Source organism: Pelophylax lessonae (assembly GCF_965119305.1).
Source record: "Pelophylax lessonae genome assembly, chromosome: 13".
Taxonomy (NCBI): domain Eukaryota; kingdom Metazoa; phylum Chordata; class Amphibia; order Anura; family Ranidae; genus Pelophylax; species Pelophylax lessonae.
In genome coordinates, this window is record NC_138780.1 from 119,981,252 (window position 1) to 119,998,073 (window position 16,822).

Consider the following 16,822-nt stretch of genomic DNA (forward strand, 5'->3'; position numbering starts at 1 on the left):
CCTACAAGCTTTAACCAGTGCTTGGCTGGACCCTAAAAGAAGTCACATGACTGCTCTAACTGCTGATGAGAAAAGGCATTTAGCAGTTTATATTTACTAAAATGATTGCATTTCCATGTTCTGTGTACTGTGGGAGACCAGATATAGTGAATGCAGGTTCCTGGGTTTAGTAACACTTTAATTGAACAAGCTGAAGTTAAAAGCTGATTGGTTACTAAGCACATCTGCACCAGATTCTGTGTGCCCCACTTTTAGTAAAGTTCCCCCTCCCTGTCTGTGTTTAACTATCTTGGACCACTTCCTGATGACATTCGTTCCACCACACAAGACGTGAGAAAAAGAATATGCAATAGGGACATAAATAAAAAAAAATCTATAAGGGGTCTAGACGCCTTCTCTTATACCAAAAAGCATGTTTATCTCTGTCTGTGTTGCTGTTGGAGCATTCCCCTCATGTCCTGCCTAGTAATATATTGTTTGTAGGACAGGAAGTGAAAATAAATCTCTCTAATAACATTTTTGGCTTGACTTATACAATTGTTGCTGGCACCAGAACAACACATAACATCTGACCGTGGTCCTGCAAAAGTGAAGATGAGTATTAAAACAGAAAAATATTTTGTGTGCAGCCATTCCTATACCCAACTTATGGAGCCGACCAGCCCAAACAGATATATTTTTGTGCAGTCTAAGCTGAGAACTAGATAGGGTCAAATATACTTTTGCTATAATTATTAGGCCTTGTGTATCAATGTATCTGTACTAGAAACTGTTATATTTTTCCATGTGTACATAGAAATCTTTCCCAACAAATCAATGACTGCTCACATACTGTGGGGTTGATTTACTAAAACTGGCGAGTGCAAAATCTGGTGCAGCTCTGCAAAGAAACCAATCCGCTTCCAGGTTTTTTGTCAAAGCTTAATTGAACAAGGGTTAATTTAGAAACGGATTGGCACCCATGCGCAGCTGCACCAAATTTTGCACTCTGCAGTTTTGGAAAATTAACCCCTGTGTGTATTGAAATGGCTCTTGGGAGATGTATTTCTGGGGGCATGAATAGCAAGAATGAGAAGGGAAAAAAAAATTAAATCTGAGACATGGTGTAGAGGAGAAGGTGGTTTGTGGGTAATTAGATAATACTTGGACACTAAGGGCCGGTTCACATTTCTGCGAGTGCGCCGATCGCATGTAATTCGGAGCGCACTGCTCCTTCATTACATGCGATCGGAGGTGCGGATGCGAATTCAGCCATACACTTTGTATGGCTGAATTCGCACTGTATGCGCACCAAACACGCACATGACCCTTTTTTCCAGCCGCATCAGGATCGGATCGCACAGTGGTTCACACTTGTGCGATCCGATCCTGTGCGAACTGTCAGATCGCACTGCGATATGCAATCAAACTGGGGGTGTCGTTAATATTTCATTGACACCCCCTGCGTATCGCATATGGCAGTGTGAACTGCCAGATGTGCGTTTGCGATGCGGGAACAGGCTGCAAATTCGCAGCCTTCCCGCATCGCACAAGTGTGACCCGGGACTAAATCTTTCTGTTTAGGATAACCCATAGTGCTCTATATATCCTGTGCCAAAAGATAGCAAAACTATTCTCTCTGCCCTGAAGGTTACTAATCTGTGTGCTTTTTGGGGTTTCTGTTTCCTCAATTTGCAGGTAAAAGTTAAATAAGTACATGGATCACTACTTGCTCTTCAAAGTATTTTATACAAAGCATAATTGCCACACTTGTTTCTATAAAAAAAAAAAATGGATGCTGTGAGTTTAGGCTTTTTTTTTTTACCAGTTTTGTCAGTGGCAGGGTTAAAACACCATCCTTACACCAATCCCGAAATGTCTCAGATTCCCGTCTGCAGATTGACATCCCTATTCCACTGCTCAGAGGGCCCCGTCACTCTCCTGCGCTGCAAAATAGGGTCACAGATGCTCTCGCAGGTACAAAGCAACCTTAGAATTTTGTAGTCAAAGGTTGCCAGCTCACAGCTAACTGATTTCCCTTTCTAAGGCAATATAAACATTCACTTGTCTTCCTGTAGACCCTGCCAAATTCCATAATTCCAGTAGCAAGGCAGCTTAAATGAGGCTGAATGTCGTCAAAAGGAGGCAGAATTACTGAATCAGTCTGCAGCAAGTCGTTAAAGGAGCAATTCCACACAGCCGGGCAGAAAATAAGCTTCTGTAAATAGCCTAATTGGTTTCCCTAAATAAATCTACCATGCCAATAACACGGGTTGGACTGCTTTGAAATATACAGTCCTTCTGACTAAGTGTCAGTTTATATTTTGCTCTTAACTTTAAGCCTCAATTCGGATCACTTATCATCCCCTGTCAAAAACACAGCAAAAATTCATCCTCAGTTTGTAGGCAACCCTCAAAAAATAAACTTCATTACTACACATCACTTCTTGCCTGGACTTTAAAGAGAAAGCTGAATAGTCGCTAGAATGGCCCATTCTGCTCTATTTACCTACAAAAGTTGTGTTGCCGATGTAGTGCAGATATGTCAGACTGGTGCTTTATGGGTCAGTTGCCTATTTAGAGGGAATGTACTGCCTTTTCAACTATTTTCAATCTTAATATGTAAAATCTGTTTTGTGCAAATAATGTTATCAACATATACTGATGTTTTTTTTTTTTTTTTGAAGAACGGTGTAATTTGTGATTATACAAGGGTTCTTAAAAAGGTTTCTTCTCTTTTGTAAACTAAGTTATATATATAAAAGTGCTGAAACTTTTTGAAGATCGCTCGTATATGTACATGGGGGCATACATATTTTATCATTAAAAGTGCAGGCTCTGCAATGCTATACAATAGTTGCACTTTATTTCTAATAGTCACAATGTACAGTAAGTCTATGAGTCAGCTGGCTTTTTAAAAATAATCCACTGACTGTGTGGCTATCAGCTGATATCTCATTTCAGCAGGTGTGGGGAAGTGAGCCATTGTGATTGAAGTGGATAACTGGTTCTCCATTTACTGGCTACTCTGTGTATCCTTATTGATCAAAAAATATGCTATGCTATTCATACTAAAATTTTGATTTAATTAAAATCCAGCCAAATTGTTAAAAACTTCTGTCATTTTTTTTTTTTTTGCCTTTACCTAATAAAATACAATTTTTTTTCCCGTAATTACTATGGTAAACTCCCGAGCATTTCTCTGCACTGAATGTCTTCCTTTACAAGAGAGAATATATTGCTGTGTGTAAGCATTCTACTTAAAGCGGAGTTCCGGACATTTTTTTTTTTTTTTTACCTAAAAATACCCCTAGAATAGTCATTGTTTGTGCATTTAAACAATGATGTCCTCTAAACTGTCCCCTGCAACATGAATTCCTTACCTTGTGAAGTTCTTGTACAAGCGCGGCCATCTGCGGTGTGGGCAGCTGAAGCCGCAGTGTCTCTCTTCCTGGATTTCACAAGTCTCAGAATGCTATACCCTCGTCACTTCCGGGGCAGGCGCGTCATCCCACAGCAGGTTCTGCGTCATTGCGCATGCCCATATCGCTGTTCTCCATCCATATGCAGAGAATGACGCGCATGCACCGGAAGTGACGAGGGACACCGGTGCAGGCGCATTGACTCCTGGGATTGATGACACTCATCTCCCAGGAGTCAATGCAAAGCAGGAAATGACGTCGGCGGCCGCATAAGGAGGAAGTGGGAGGAAAGGAAGATATTTTTCATTAAAAATAAGGTAAGTGAACATAAAAAAAAAAAAAATAGCCATTTCGATTTTAGAAAGGGATATAGGTAAGAATGAAGTGTAAAATTAGAGTGGAACTCCGCTTTAATTTGCCACTGTGTACCATTGGAGTCCAGCATGCCTGATGAAGTGCATTTATAACACAACATAACTCTAAAAATAAACCTTAGACTTAAAGTATGCTGGCGTTGGTTTTATAATACATTCAGTAAAACAGTAGCAAGGGTGAATATTTGTTCTATAGGGATAGTTCTAGTGGGAACTGAACTTGGTAGTCACAGCAATTCGCAGATATGTTGTTTTACTAGAATGATTTATTTTTCTATTACCTCTTTTTTCTTTAATTCTTATCTATACATTTATGACTGTTCCTCTTCCTTATACAGTATGTTTTTGCTTGTATTCTGTATGTATCAATTGATTCCATAAAGGTCTGTTTATTTAGCTAATTCTCAAATAAATATTGAACTATAGAGTATATAAATATTGAATTATAGATATTGTATTATTAAATCAGTTTTCATTGCATAAAAGTGTAACATTGCTATATGTGAATGATTTCCAATGTATACTGCATAAAAAATCAGTGCTTTTATTGCAGTACAAATACAGTAATAATGTATGGCTAGTTTAACCACTTTACCACCGGAGGATTTTGCTGTCTTACGTCTGGGCCACTTTTTGCAATTCGGCACTGTGCGACTTTAATTGACAATTGCGCAGTCACGCAACGCCGTACCCAAACAAAATTTACGTCCTTTTTTTCCCACAAACAGAGATTTATTTTGGTGGTATTTGATCATCTCTGCGATTTTTATTTTTTGCGATATTAATTAAAAAATTAAATTAAAAAATTTTGAAAAAATAACAATATTTCTCTTACGTCCTCCGACAGTCGCCGCCCACTTCATATTCATCACCAATGGGGTTATGTCCTTTATTCCGTTGGAGTAGCTAGGCAATAGAATATGTTAGTACAAAGACTTTTAACATATCCCACCCCCAGGGGGTGGTCCCCTCAGTACATAACCCTCCACTTCCTGTATCCAACTCAGTTTCATTTGTCTAGCTGTCAGGAGTAGCTGGAAGTTTCTGTGCTGGGGCACCTTGTCTCAGCTCTCTTTCCTTTCTTTGGATTTTATTTGAGTTTTTTTCTCTCTTTCTTGTTAGCTGTTATTTTACCAGCGTTAGTTAGTTCTTCTGATGAAGAGGATAATGCGGGCTGCGTCTCGGGCTGACCCCCCTGGTAGCAGGCTGTGGGTCAGTGGCTTCTCAGCCCGCCATTGAGCGTTCAGTCAGGTATCGCTCCTGAGTTATCTGAACGACCCATCCCTGTTCCGTGCAGGGATGCTAGGTGAGGTGGCTACCTCACTGGACGCTGTGCGGTTTCTCAACCCACCTTCTGATGCGTCCTGGATGCGACTCTCCCTGCCTCATGTGCAGCGGTTTGTTCGCCTGTGCGGGTCCCCCACGCCATGTGAGAGGTAAGTGCATTTATGTGGGGACCTGTCTGTCTGGGGGGTGTCAGTCTGGGACTGTGTACCTTGCCCTGTGTTCACACTATTACGTTTTCCCTATCTCTCCCATTGCAAGCTGTGGGCTGCAGGAGGGGGGGCTGGCTGCACTCTGTGTCAGTTTTCTGTCTGTGTGAACGGCTGTGTGCTGTGGGGCTTGAGTTTCTCATGCTTGGGGCACATTACAGCGCCGCTGCGGCGGTTTACCATGTTCCTTTTTTGGGCAGATGGTGTGTTTTACTTCACCCTCATGGGGTGTGGGAGCGGCGGTTTCGGCGCCAAACGGCGCCATTTTGGCTGCGATCGCTCCGGCCGCATGTTTTACATGCATGGCGGCCATTTTCTTGTAGCCTCCATAGGCTTTCATAGAGCGCCCTGTATGCCAGCATTTCCTTTCCTTCAGGAGCACCGCAGGCAGCAGCAGCAGCACCGATCTCTCCAGGTTCATTTCTTTTTATTCCCTGTATCCTGCCTTGGTATACTTGTCCCTGTGGGGGTCCCTTGTGTGGGATGCTTAGTGTGAGTGGGCTACGATCGCAGCGCTCTCTTAAAGGGGCGGTCACCCATTTATTTTTGCTGCTACAAGGGCATGGATTCTCAGGAATACTAGTTTCCTGCCAATTTAGTGGGAAGCCAGGGGACTGCGGTTTCCCCCCCCCGGGGGGGGATTTGGCTGCGATTGTGGCTAGCCTTGCGACTCAGGTGCAAATGCTGGTGGTTGCTCAATCCTCTAAAAGGCCCAGAGTTTTCAATTTCCTCTGTTTCAGAGGGTGATGGTACTGGGGCTGCTGGGGCAGAGATCTCCTTATCAGGGTCTCGTTCCTCCCGGGACCTTATAGGGTCAGAAATGGAGGCTGAGGTAGAGGGGGTTGATAATTCTCCCCCTGGCTCGTCTGAAGAGCTTGCGCTCATGGATGAATTGGTTACTTCTATCAAGCAAACTCTGCGTTTGGAGGAGGAAACAGGTCCTCCAGCTGCCTTGGCGGCTTATGGGACGCAGAAAAGGCGCATATCATCGCAGATGTTTCCATGCACTGATGATTTTCAGCGCGCTGTGAAAGAACGATGGCGTAATATACGCAAACCTTTTGCTGTACCAAGTAGGTTTAAGCTGTGCTATCCTTTTACGCCCGCTACTGATGGGCGTTGGTGTGTCCCACCTCCGGTGGACCAGGTGTTAGCAGTTTTGAACAAGTCCACTGCGATTCCTGCTGCAGACACCCCGGTGTTCCGGGATGCCACGGACAAGAGGATGGAGTCCTTTGCCCGTCGTACCTATTCTATTATGGGTTCTATGTTGAAAGCTTTATTGCTTCACTTATGGCGGCCCAGGCGGTCGCGAACTGGACGCAGGTGCTTAGGCGTGTCCTGGTGGCTGATTCTGCCCCTCAGGCGACTTTGGTTATGGTGGATCAAATCCACCAGGGTGTCATGTATTTGTGTGATGCGGACCTGGATATGGTTCCGTTGGCTGCACGTGTACACAGTGTGGCGGTGTTATCTCGCCGCCTGGTTTGGTTGAAGTGTTGGTCTGTGGATCAATCTTCACGTAAGACCTTGGCCAATCTGCCTTTTGATGGTTCTCGCCTTTTTGGCGAATCCCTGGATGCCCTAATTAAAGGGGTCACGGGGGGTAAGAGCACGCTCTTACCTCAATCCCACTAGACTAAGACGGCTCCTGGAAAAAAGAATGCTTTCTTTCGGCCCCCTCAGGGGTCCTTTCGTGCCTTTCGGCCACATTTTGGGACAAGCCGTCCAAGGGTCAAGGCTCCCGTAAGAAGCCGTGGGCAGGTAAGCAAAAGTCCGGCCAATCCGGTTCTGCGGCCCACAACAGTGCGGCCTGAAGGGGCGCCCTCACCCACTTCACAGGAAATCGTTCGATCTGGCTACTAGATCGAGTTTCTCTCTCGGCCGGAGAGCAGATTTTTTCCCTCAAGTCTTCTGTTATCCCCGGAGCGTTTGCGGGACCTGCATCTAGCGGTGCAGGACCTGAGGGCTCAGGGAGTGGTGGTCCCGGTGCCTCATCGGGACAGATTTCGGGGGTTCTATTCCAATCTGCTCACCGTGCCCAGGAAGGAGGGCAAGGTGCGTCCGATTCTGGACTTGAAGGAGCTGAACCGCCTTGTGCGGGTGCGCAAGTTCCGCATGGAATCCCTGCGGTCGGTGGTGGCTGCCCTGGTTCCGGGGGAGTTCATGGCTTCCATCGACTTGCAAGATGCGTATCCTCACATCCCGATTTTCGAGGGTCACCAGAGGTACCTTCGATTCGCCATAGCGGAAGATCATTACCAATTTGTGGCGTTGCCTTTTGGTCTCGCCTCGGCTCCAAGGGTGTTCACCAAAGTGCTGGCACCGGTTCTGGCTTTGTTGAGGGCCCAGGGCATTTCGGTTCTGGGGTATCTGGACGATATTCTTGTTCGGTCTGCGACCAGCCAGAGTCTGGAGAAGGATCTGTCCGTCACGTTGCAGACTCTGCAGGAGTTTGGTTGGACGATCAATTTTCCAAAGTCGACATTGTGCCCATCGGTTCGGATTTCTTACCTGGGTATGATTCTGGACTCTGTCCAGGCGTAGGTCTTCCTGCCGGAAGAAAAACTCGCAGCTCTTCAGGAGGCAGTCAGGTCCCTCAGGGACGTTCCATCTTCGTCCATTCGGACGTGCATGCGGTGTCTGGGATTGATGGTCTCGGCTTTCGAGGCGATTTCCCTTCGCCCAGTTTCACACACGGGATCTCCAAGCGGAGATATTGTCCAAGTGGGACGGGCGTCCGCAGTCTCTGGATCTCCAGATGTCATTGAGTTCTCAGACCAGAAGGGATCTTCTGTGGTGGCTTCAATCCCCCTCAGTATCGGGGGGCAAGTCTTTTCATCCCCTTTCGTGGGCGGTGATCACCACGGACGCCAGCCTGTCGGGCTGGGGTGGTGTTCTGGGCGTTCTGTCCAGCCAGGGTGTTTGGTCGACGGAGGAATCCTCCCTTCCGATCAACGTTCTGGAACTGCGAGCGATACTCCTCTGTCTTCGTCGTTGGACGGACAATCTTCACGGCTACCCGGTTCGGGTGCAGACGGACAATGCCACGGCGGTGGCTTACATCAATCACCAAGGGGGCACCAGGAGTGCCCGGGCGGCTCGAGAAGTGGCCGCGATTCTGTCTTGGGCCGAGACGCATGTCCCGGCAATATCGGCAGATCACATTCCGGGGGTGAAAATTTGGCAGGCGGATTATCTGAGCCGTCGAACCCTGGACCAGGGAGAATGGTCCCTTCACCCGGCTGTCTTCCAGATGTTGTGCGCGAGGTGGGGTCTTCCGGAGGTAGATCTGTTCGCGTCTCGTCTGAACTACAAAGTACCACGGTTCGTGGCAAGGACGTGCGATCCTCGGGCAGACGCGTTGGACGCGTTGGTTGCCCCGTGGCATCAGTACCAACTGATGTATGCGTTCCCGCCGATTCAATTGCTGTCCAGGTTCCTTCGCGGAACCGACCACGGTGATTCTTGTGGCACCGGACTGGCCTCGCCGGTCCTGGGACGCAGACCTCGTAAATCTGGCAATCGACGCCCCGTGGCGTCTGCCTCTTCGAGAAGATCTTCTGTCGCAAGGACCGATCTTCCATCCTGCTTTACAGTCGCTGGTCTTGACGGCCTGGCTGTTAAAACCGAGGTCCTGAAGAACAGGGGTCTTTCCCCTGAGTTCATTCACACCTTAATAAATGCGAGGAAGTCTTCCTCGGGGAAGGTTTATTACCGTACTTGGAAGGCGTATTTTGCCTGGTGCGAATCCAGGGGTTTCTCTCCTGACACTTATTCGGTGTCTAGGGTGTTGCCCTTCTTTCAGACGGGTGTTGACCAGCGTCTGGCGCTGGCCACGATCAAGGGTCAGGTGTCTGCTTTGGCCGTTCTTTTTCAACGGCCTGTGGCATCTGATTCTTTGGTTAGCACTTTTGTGCGGGGGGTACGTCATCTGATCCCTCCTAGGAGGGACCCTCTTCCCCCTTGGGACTTGAATCTAGTTCTATCAGTATTGCAGCGTGCTCCTTTTGAAAGGTTCAGGGAGATCTCGCTGTCTTTGTTATCCAAGAAGGTCGCCTTTTTGGTGGCTATCACCTCGACTCGTCGAGTGTCGGGGCTGGCAGCCTTGTCCTGCAAGTCTCCGTGTCTGGTTGTGCATTTGGACAAGGTGGTCTTGCGACCTAACCCTTCTTTTCTTCCAAAAAGGGTTTCGGACTTTCATCTCAATGTGGACATTGTCAAACCTTCGCTTTGCGCGAAGCCGAAGCTTCCGACGGAGGTGTTGCTTCACTCCTTGGATGTTGTCCGGGCGATTAGAGTCTATCTCAAATCGACTGAGTCTTCTCGCAAGTCGGATGCCTTGTTTGTCCTTCCGGGAGGTCCTCGGAAGGGCATGGCGGCGTCGGCTTCTACAATCGCCAAATGGATCTGACGGACCATTGATCAGGCCTATGCTTTGAGGGGGAAAGTTCCCCCTGTACCTGTGAAGGCGCACTCTACCAGATCTCTGAGTACGTCTTGGGCCTGTCGTCATGGGGCCTCTGTGGCCCAGGTGTGTGAGGCGGCGACTTCGTCGACCGTACACACTTTCACGATATTCTACAGAGTAGATGTTCAGGCATCGGCTGATGCTTCCTTTGGCCGCAAGGTTCTTAGTGCGGCAGTTTCCTAGAGCCCTTGTTACGGGTTCTTTGGCTTTTTGGGATTTTTGTTTTTTCCCTGGGTTTTCTTGCTCCTGTTGAGCGAGTGTTTTGTTCTTATGCCCAACTGGTTTCCTTCCTTTGGTAAGGTTCCTTTCTCTGATGGGGAGACGGCGTTGCCTTGGGCGCGGCTGAGTTCTTCCCACCCCTCATGTTTACACTGCTTTGGGACATCCCCATTGGTGATGAATATGAAGTGGGCGGCGACTGTCGGAGGACGTAAGAGAAAACGGAATTTTTGTAAAATCTTACCTGTAAAATTCCTTTCTCTGAGTCCTCCGACAGTCGCCGCCGCCGCCCCTCTTTTGGGGTTTTGATGTACTCTCTACTGCTATTCCACTGAAACTGAGTTGGATACAGGAAGTGGAGGGTTATGTACTGAGGGGACCACCCCCTGGGGGTGGGATATGTTAAAAGTCTTTGTACTAACATATTCTATTGCCTAGCTACTCCTACGGAATAAAGGACATAACCCCATTGGTGATGAATATGAAGTGGGCGGCGACTGTCGGAGGACTCAGAGAAAGGAATTTTACAGGTAAGATTTTACAAAAATTCCGTTTTTTCTACTTTGACAGTTAAAAAATATCCAATATATTAAATTTTTGTCATATATTTAGGACAAAATGTATTTAGCTACATGTCTTTGACAAAAAAATTCTCAATGAGCATATTTTTAACCGCTTTAAGACCGGAAGATTTTACCCCATTCCTGACCAGGCTATGCTGAATCCTGCAATCTGACCCTGCCTGTCACTTAGGAGATCCGCCCGCTTTGTTTACACAAGCGAGCGGATCTCCACACTCGATCCCCAACGGTCGGGGAAGAGCGGCCGTGATTACCGCCGCTCCTCCCCTGACCCGACTCCCGCTGTGACTGAAAAAGCGGGAGCGAGCCTCCAGCGGCACACGCGCGCCGCCGAGAGAGGGGAAAGTCTGATGACATAGGTCTACGTCGCCAGACGATAACGAGCCACTGTGCCGCAGTGGCAGCACAGTGAGCAGTGGGAAAGTGGTTAAAACACTGAAGATAAAATTGACTGAAACAGGGTAATATTATCTATCAAAATAATAAAAGTAAAAACTGGACACACAATCAGATGCAGAAAGTGTTCGCAAAAAGGACCAGTCGGGACAGAAACACGGAAACTGCAGTTGCTGGAACAGTGTCAGAGGTTAGCTGAAGTCTGATCGGAGCTGGTTTGTCAACTGTCTGATCTCACACCCTGTGCTTGCAGCTTGCGAGGTCTAGCATTTGAAAGGCAGCAACCTTCAGATTACAGATGACCCCTGACCCTATGATACTCCAGCTAAAGTGTTAGGGTCCCACAAAGTAAAGTAAGCTAAATAAGGGGGGAAGTCTAAACCTTTCATAAATAAGCTTGCACAGCTTTAATAAGTAAATACCAAATATTCATATTCTTCATAAGCCAAATGCTTATTACATTTTTTTTGTTATGGCACTTTTCCACTGCAAGTACGGGCTCGGCTCTACTCGGCCCTGCTTGGCCCGGTTTGCTTTTCCACTGCTGGTACCGCATGGTACGGTGTTGGAACGGTTCGGTATGGTACGGTAAGGTTTGCTTTTCCACTAAAGTAGTACTAACAAAAAAAGGAAAAGAAAAAGATGGGGCTTTGCAGGCCAATGGGAGTAGAAGGATCAGACTGAAAACCAGTTTATAAAACCAAACAGCATTTTATTAGTATATTGGATAAAAAACATGAACCACCATGCATAATGAATGCAATTGGACTAACATACAATATAAAATCAAGTAGAATGAGTCATTTACAACATAGAAATACGTCCCAAAAGGGGAACAGAATCAAAAAGCCTGTGTAGGATGGAGAGTAGGTCTCACGATGGAATCGGTCAGTGTAGGTACCCAGCAAGCCGACGCGTTTCGCTCAAGGCTTCCTCAGGGCCTGAGAGACCAAGACAGACCGGTATTTCCTTATTGATAATGACTCAAAATAGATGACAAGGTTGTGGCGACACAGCTGCTGAATAGGGTTTACTGCTTCCGTATTCAAAACATACGTTTCATTTTGGCGTGTACATTGTCCCTCCTATCAAAAACAGTGAGACATATATGCATATCCTTCCCTGCCTGGAGCCATTGCTGTATATAAAAATAGGTCTGGAGTATGATGCCGTATTTGACTACATAAAATGTGCCTGCCACTACCTGCTTGAGGCTACCCTTACACCATAATAGATCCCCCTACACCTAATGGTGAGCATCTATAATCTTGAATATATTAGGGAGAGCTTGCGGATAGTCGAGATTGCCAGGATACTCCCAACAGTGGAGACTATAAGGGTCCAAAAAAATGTGTGAATTCAGCACAAATTGAATGTATGTACACGCCAAAATGAAACGTATGTTTTGAATACGGAAGCAGTAAGCCCTATTCAGCAGCTGTGTCGCCACAACCTTGTCATCTATTTTGAGTCATTATCAATAAGGAAATACCGGTCTGTCTTGGTCTCTCAGGCCCTGAGGAAGCCTTGAGCGAAACGCGTCGGCTTGCTGGGGGCCTACACTGACTGATTCCATCGTGAGACCTACTCTCCATCCTACACAGGCTTTTTGATTCAGTTCCCCTTTTGGGACGTATTTCTATGTTGTAAATGACTCATTCTACTTGATTTTATATTGTATGTTAGTCCAATTGCATTCATTATGCATGGTGGTTCATGTTTTTTATCCGATATACTAATAAAATGCTGTTTGGTTTTATAAACTGGTTTTCAGTCTGATCCTTCTACTCCCATTGGCCTGCAAAGCCCCATCTTTTTCTTTTCCTTTTTTTGTTGGTCTCCTTATAGGGGTAAGGGCCAAAAAATACATGGCAACTTTTGTATGTAAAGTAGTACTAAAGTTAAGTAGGTGGGGTAACAACAGGGTGGGTGGGATTCTCTGACCAATCAGTGGCTAGTAGTGACTTCATGCAAAGGATTGTGGGATATGGTACAAGGTATGGTACCTCTTGGAACCACAATCGAGTTGGTACTGTTTTTGAGAGCCGTACCGTTCGGTTCCATGCAGTGGAAAAGCGCCGCCGTACCGTACCGTACCGTACCGAACCGTTCCTACACCATACCATGCGGTACCAGCAGTGGAAAAGCACAAAAGCGAGCCGAACCGTTCGGTTCCATGCAGTGGAAAAGCGCCATATAGTGTTTTTCTTAATAGTGTTTTTATATGTGGGCTAGTTCTTAACATCTGTAATATTTCATCCTAACATTACATACATGTATTAATTTGTAGACAAAACATACATGGTGACAATTTATAAGGGGGTGTCGCAGTTTCAATGATTTTGCGAGTGCAAAATAAAGACCTCACTTTACAAAAGGCCAGTCATTGTAATTAACAAAAAAATAATCACCAGCAAAATAGGTCATGATATTGATGTGTTTGTTACTGTTCGTTCTCAGGGATTTGAAACAACTATCACCCGGTATTTTAAAGAATACCTAGCACAGGGGTTTCTAACCTGTGGCCCAAGACGTTTATGAATGGGGCCCAACACAAAATTGTAAACTTACTTAAAACCTTTGATTTTTCTTAAATTTTTTGGTAAAAATGCATTTCCACTTAGCGAACACATGCGGCCAAAGAAAAAATTGACAGTTTCTCTTTACTTGACTTTTTTAAGTTTTATCTCCCAAAAGAAAAATATCCCCCTCTTCATAATCACGCCTTATTCAGGTCATCGGTTTTCGGCAGCACCTTTATTTGTGAGAAACTGTTTTTTGCCCAGGTAGGGCAAAATTAGAACCAAAATATCTAATGAGCGACTTGAGAATTGGTACTACAATCATCCAACCAGATATATATGTGTCAAATATCGCACTAGTTTTATGTTGCCCTCTTTTACTTTTATAATAAAAAATATTACGAAAAAAAAAAAAGTTGTAATACTCAGATAGGTACATTTTCTATAATAGTGATCGTTACCTTGTGATCTGCCCAACTTTTTCTGCTTATCAGCCATCCCTACTATTATAGATAGGAGCAGTCCGGATCCATAACAATCAACACAGTGGGTCTTGCCTGCCCACACCTATTGTTCGTGTATTTTATGTGTGGCCCAAGACAATTCTTCTTCTTCCAATGTGGCCCAGGAATGTCAAAAGGTTGGACATCCCTGATCCAGCATATGGTAGAATTAGCTGAAAAATATACAATGTTTCTTAAACCATGACAATAGGCTAGTCAGTACAATTGCATTCCAGAAGAGGCACTTCAGAATTATATTGATGTTTTATTGTGCAACTGAACCCCTTAAAGCATGTCCTGGACTGCGTTTGCTATTTAGATTAACTAGGTAACAAACAGGTAGGCCTGATAAAAAAAATAAAATAAATATATATATATATATATATATATATATATATACTGTGTGTGTGTATGTATATATATATATATATATATATATATATATTTTTGTGTGTTTGTATATATAGATATTGTATTTTTATATATATATATTTTTTTTTTTTTTCTTCAATATTTATATATAAAACATACAGTATATTTTTCATATCAGTGCCACATATAATACCAAAAATGTTGAAATGATCCTATCTTCCTGTACACTGGCTTTATGAAGCGTCATGCCTTTAAATATGAGTGATGTCAGTGTAAAAGTTAGCATTTCACAAAAACTAACCTAAGGGGTGGCTTGTCTGTTGTGGGATATTGTTGCGCATAAGACGTGTGAAGGTGATACATCCTCCATCAGAGCTGTTTTATAAATACCCATAGTAGTTGGACAGGAAAATGCTTCTTTCTCATGATAGATTAACTTTTATTTTTGAGATGTTTGTGAACCCCTTACACGCTTTTAAATTACTGTGAAAGAGCTCTTTTCCAGCAAATGTTAGACCTATAGCTCCTACTAATTACATTAGCAAAATCCTGGTGTAATTCAACACATAACCCATTCATTAGAATTTGCAGTTTGTTTGTAGTAGAGATGTGTGATTACGTGTTCTGCACTTCTGACATTTACTACAAGTGATATCTGGCTTCCATTTTGTACTCCTCACCCATTTTGTCATCCTCGCTGTGCTCCTGGGTAGTATAGGTAACGTTTCATACTGTATAAAGTTATAGTGTGTTGTAGAAAATCTTTATGGCTGCATCTGGTTTGATTTGAATTAATTTGTCATTTCAGGGTGCTAAACCTTAGACCTATAAAGTTCTACATTGAAATGCTGTTAATCTGGCAGCTCAGGTCATCAGCAGTCAGAGTGTGTGTGTGAGCAGTACAGAGCAGCACTGTATTCCGAGCTGTGTGCATGGGCGCTGCTTCTTACATATCAGTCTAGCGCAGGAAAAAACAGCAGCACGTATTTTCATAGCTCCCTGAATAAAAATCTAAAAATAAACTGCACATTGTAAGTCCAAAAAGCCCTGGCGTTAACCCTTGGTGACCAGTGCACTGCTATAAGTCAAACAAGCGAGTCACTTTCCCAGTAGTTGTGGTTTCTAAGCAGCTACAGCATGCAGTGTGCACCAACAAAGCACTTATTCTGAATTCAAAACGTTTCTTTTAGAATTAAACAGCTTTTTTATTTTAATACTAAATCCACCCAAAAACAGCCATTTAAGTTTCAGCAATGTTGGCAGCTTATAACACCTGCTGCTGGTCTTTTTGGTTTGCATGCCTGCTGCCACCATTACAGTGGGGGTCTGACGCTTCCTATGGGACCCGATTTTATTTTATTTGTTACCAAGGACACAGCTGCCAGGGTTTTGGCTGCAGCAACAGAGACTCATTGAAGGCGTATGGGATCGCATTGGTTCTGCCCCCGATCCAAAGTCACACTGCAATAGTGGCAAAACGCCTGTTTGGGTGCCATTCATTTTTAATGGATGCTAAAGACGGTGCAGTTTTGTCGTGATTGTCGTGTAATAAATTGCAGTGCAAGAATGGCAAACCGCATAACAGCTTTTTTTTTCCGCTGGCAGCTGTCAGAATACGGTGGGCACTGCCAAGCAGTGACTGCAGCTGATTGGTTGCAGTCACTGTTAGGCAGAGAATTATATGTTTGACTCCTTCTGTATACTGTATATACAGCCTCGTACTTGAGGTGGTTATACCAGGATCATATAAAATAAAAATAAAAAAACTGCGCTACGAAACTTTTATTCCAAAAAGAAATTGTACCATTATCTGTGCTAATAAATTACACTGCTGCCACCATGAATGTGTGTGTGTGTATGTATATGTATCTATATATATATATATATATATATATATATAGATGTATGCAAACATCTAAAGTGCAGTGTGTCACTTTAACAGGCAACCAGAGGAGACACCAAGACGTACATTGGCAGCGTCTACCAGTGGTGTGATTTGATATGGAAACAGCACTTTATGTGATTTATATCAATAACGCCTAAACTGTTATAAACCATGTGAGCAGTACTGTTATCTTTTTAAATAAGATTGTGGTGGTTTGGTTACTATGCCATTGGAAGTTTTCCCTTTTTTTTTCCACATGATATCTGGCATATTACACTGTGTGGAGTGATTGCCTGACATCTGCCCTTGAGTTAATGATTTCAACCAAAAAATCTGTCTTGCCAACCATGATAATGGAAGGCATTTGGAGTTGGTGAGTTTTTCATCTAAAGGGAGAGGGATCACTAACGGCACTTGAGGTGGTGTTTGAAAAAAGTAGAGATTTAGAAAAAGGAGGACTACGCTAAATATATGTTACAGAGCAGTGGCACATTGAAGTATCAGCACGAAGAACAGCACTGGGTGTTTTGCATTATATGAACTTTATTTAGATATAGTTTAATTTCAGTTTGTATTATCGCAGCGCTTCCTGTTAAAGTGACACA

At 44.4% G+C, this 16,822-nt stretch overlaps 1 protein-coding gene across 1 annotated transcript in view; it reads left to right on the top strand.

Moving 5' to 3' along the window:
* MIPOL1 (mirror-image polydactyly 1) overlaps positions 1 to 16,822 on the top strand; it is a 590,346-nt gene that overhangs the window by 241,953 nt on the left and 331,571 nt on the right. The gene's annotated exons all lie outside the window — the stretch shown is intronic.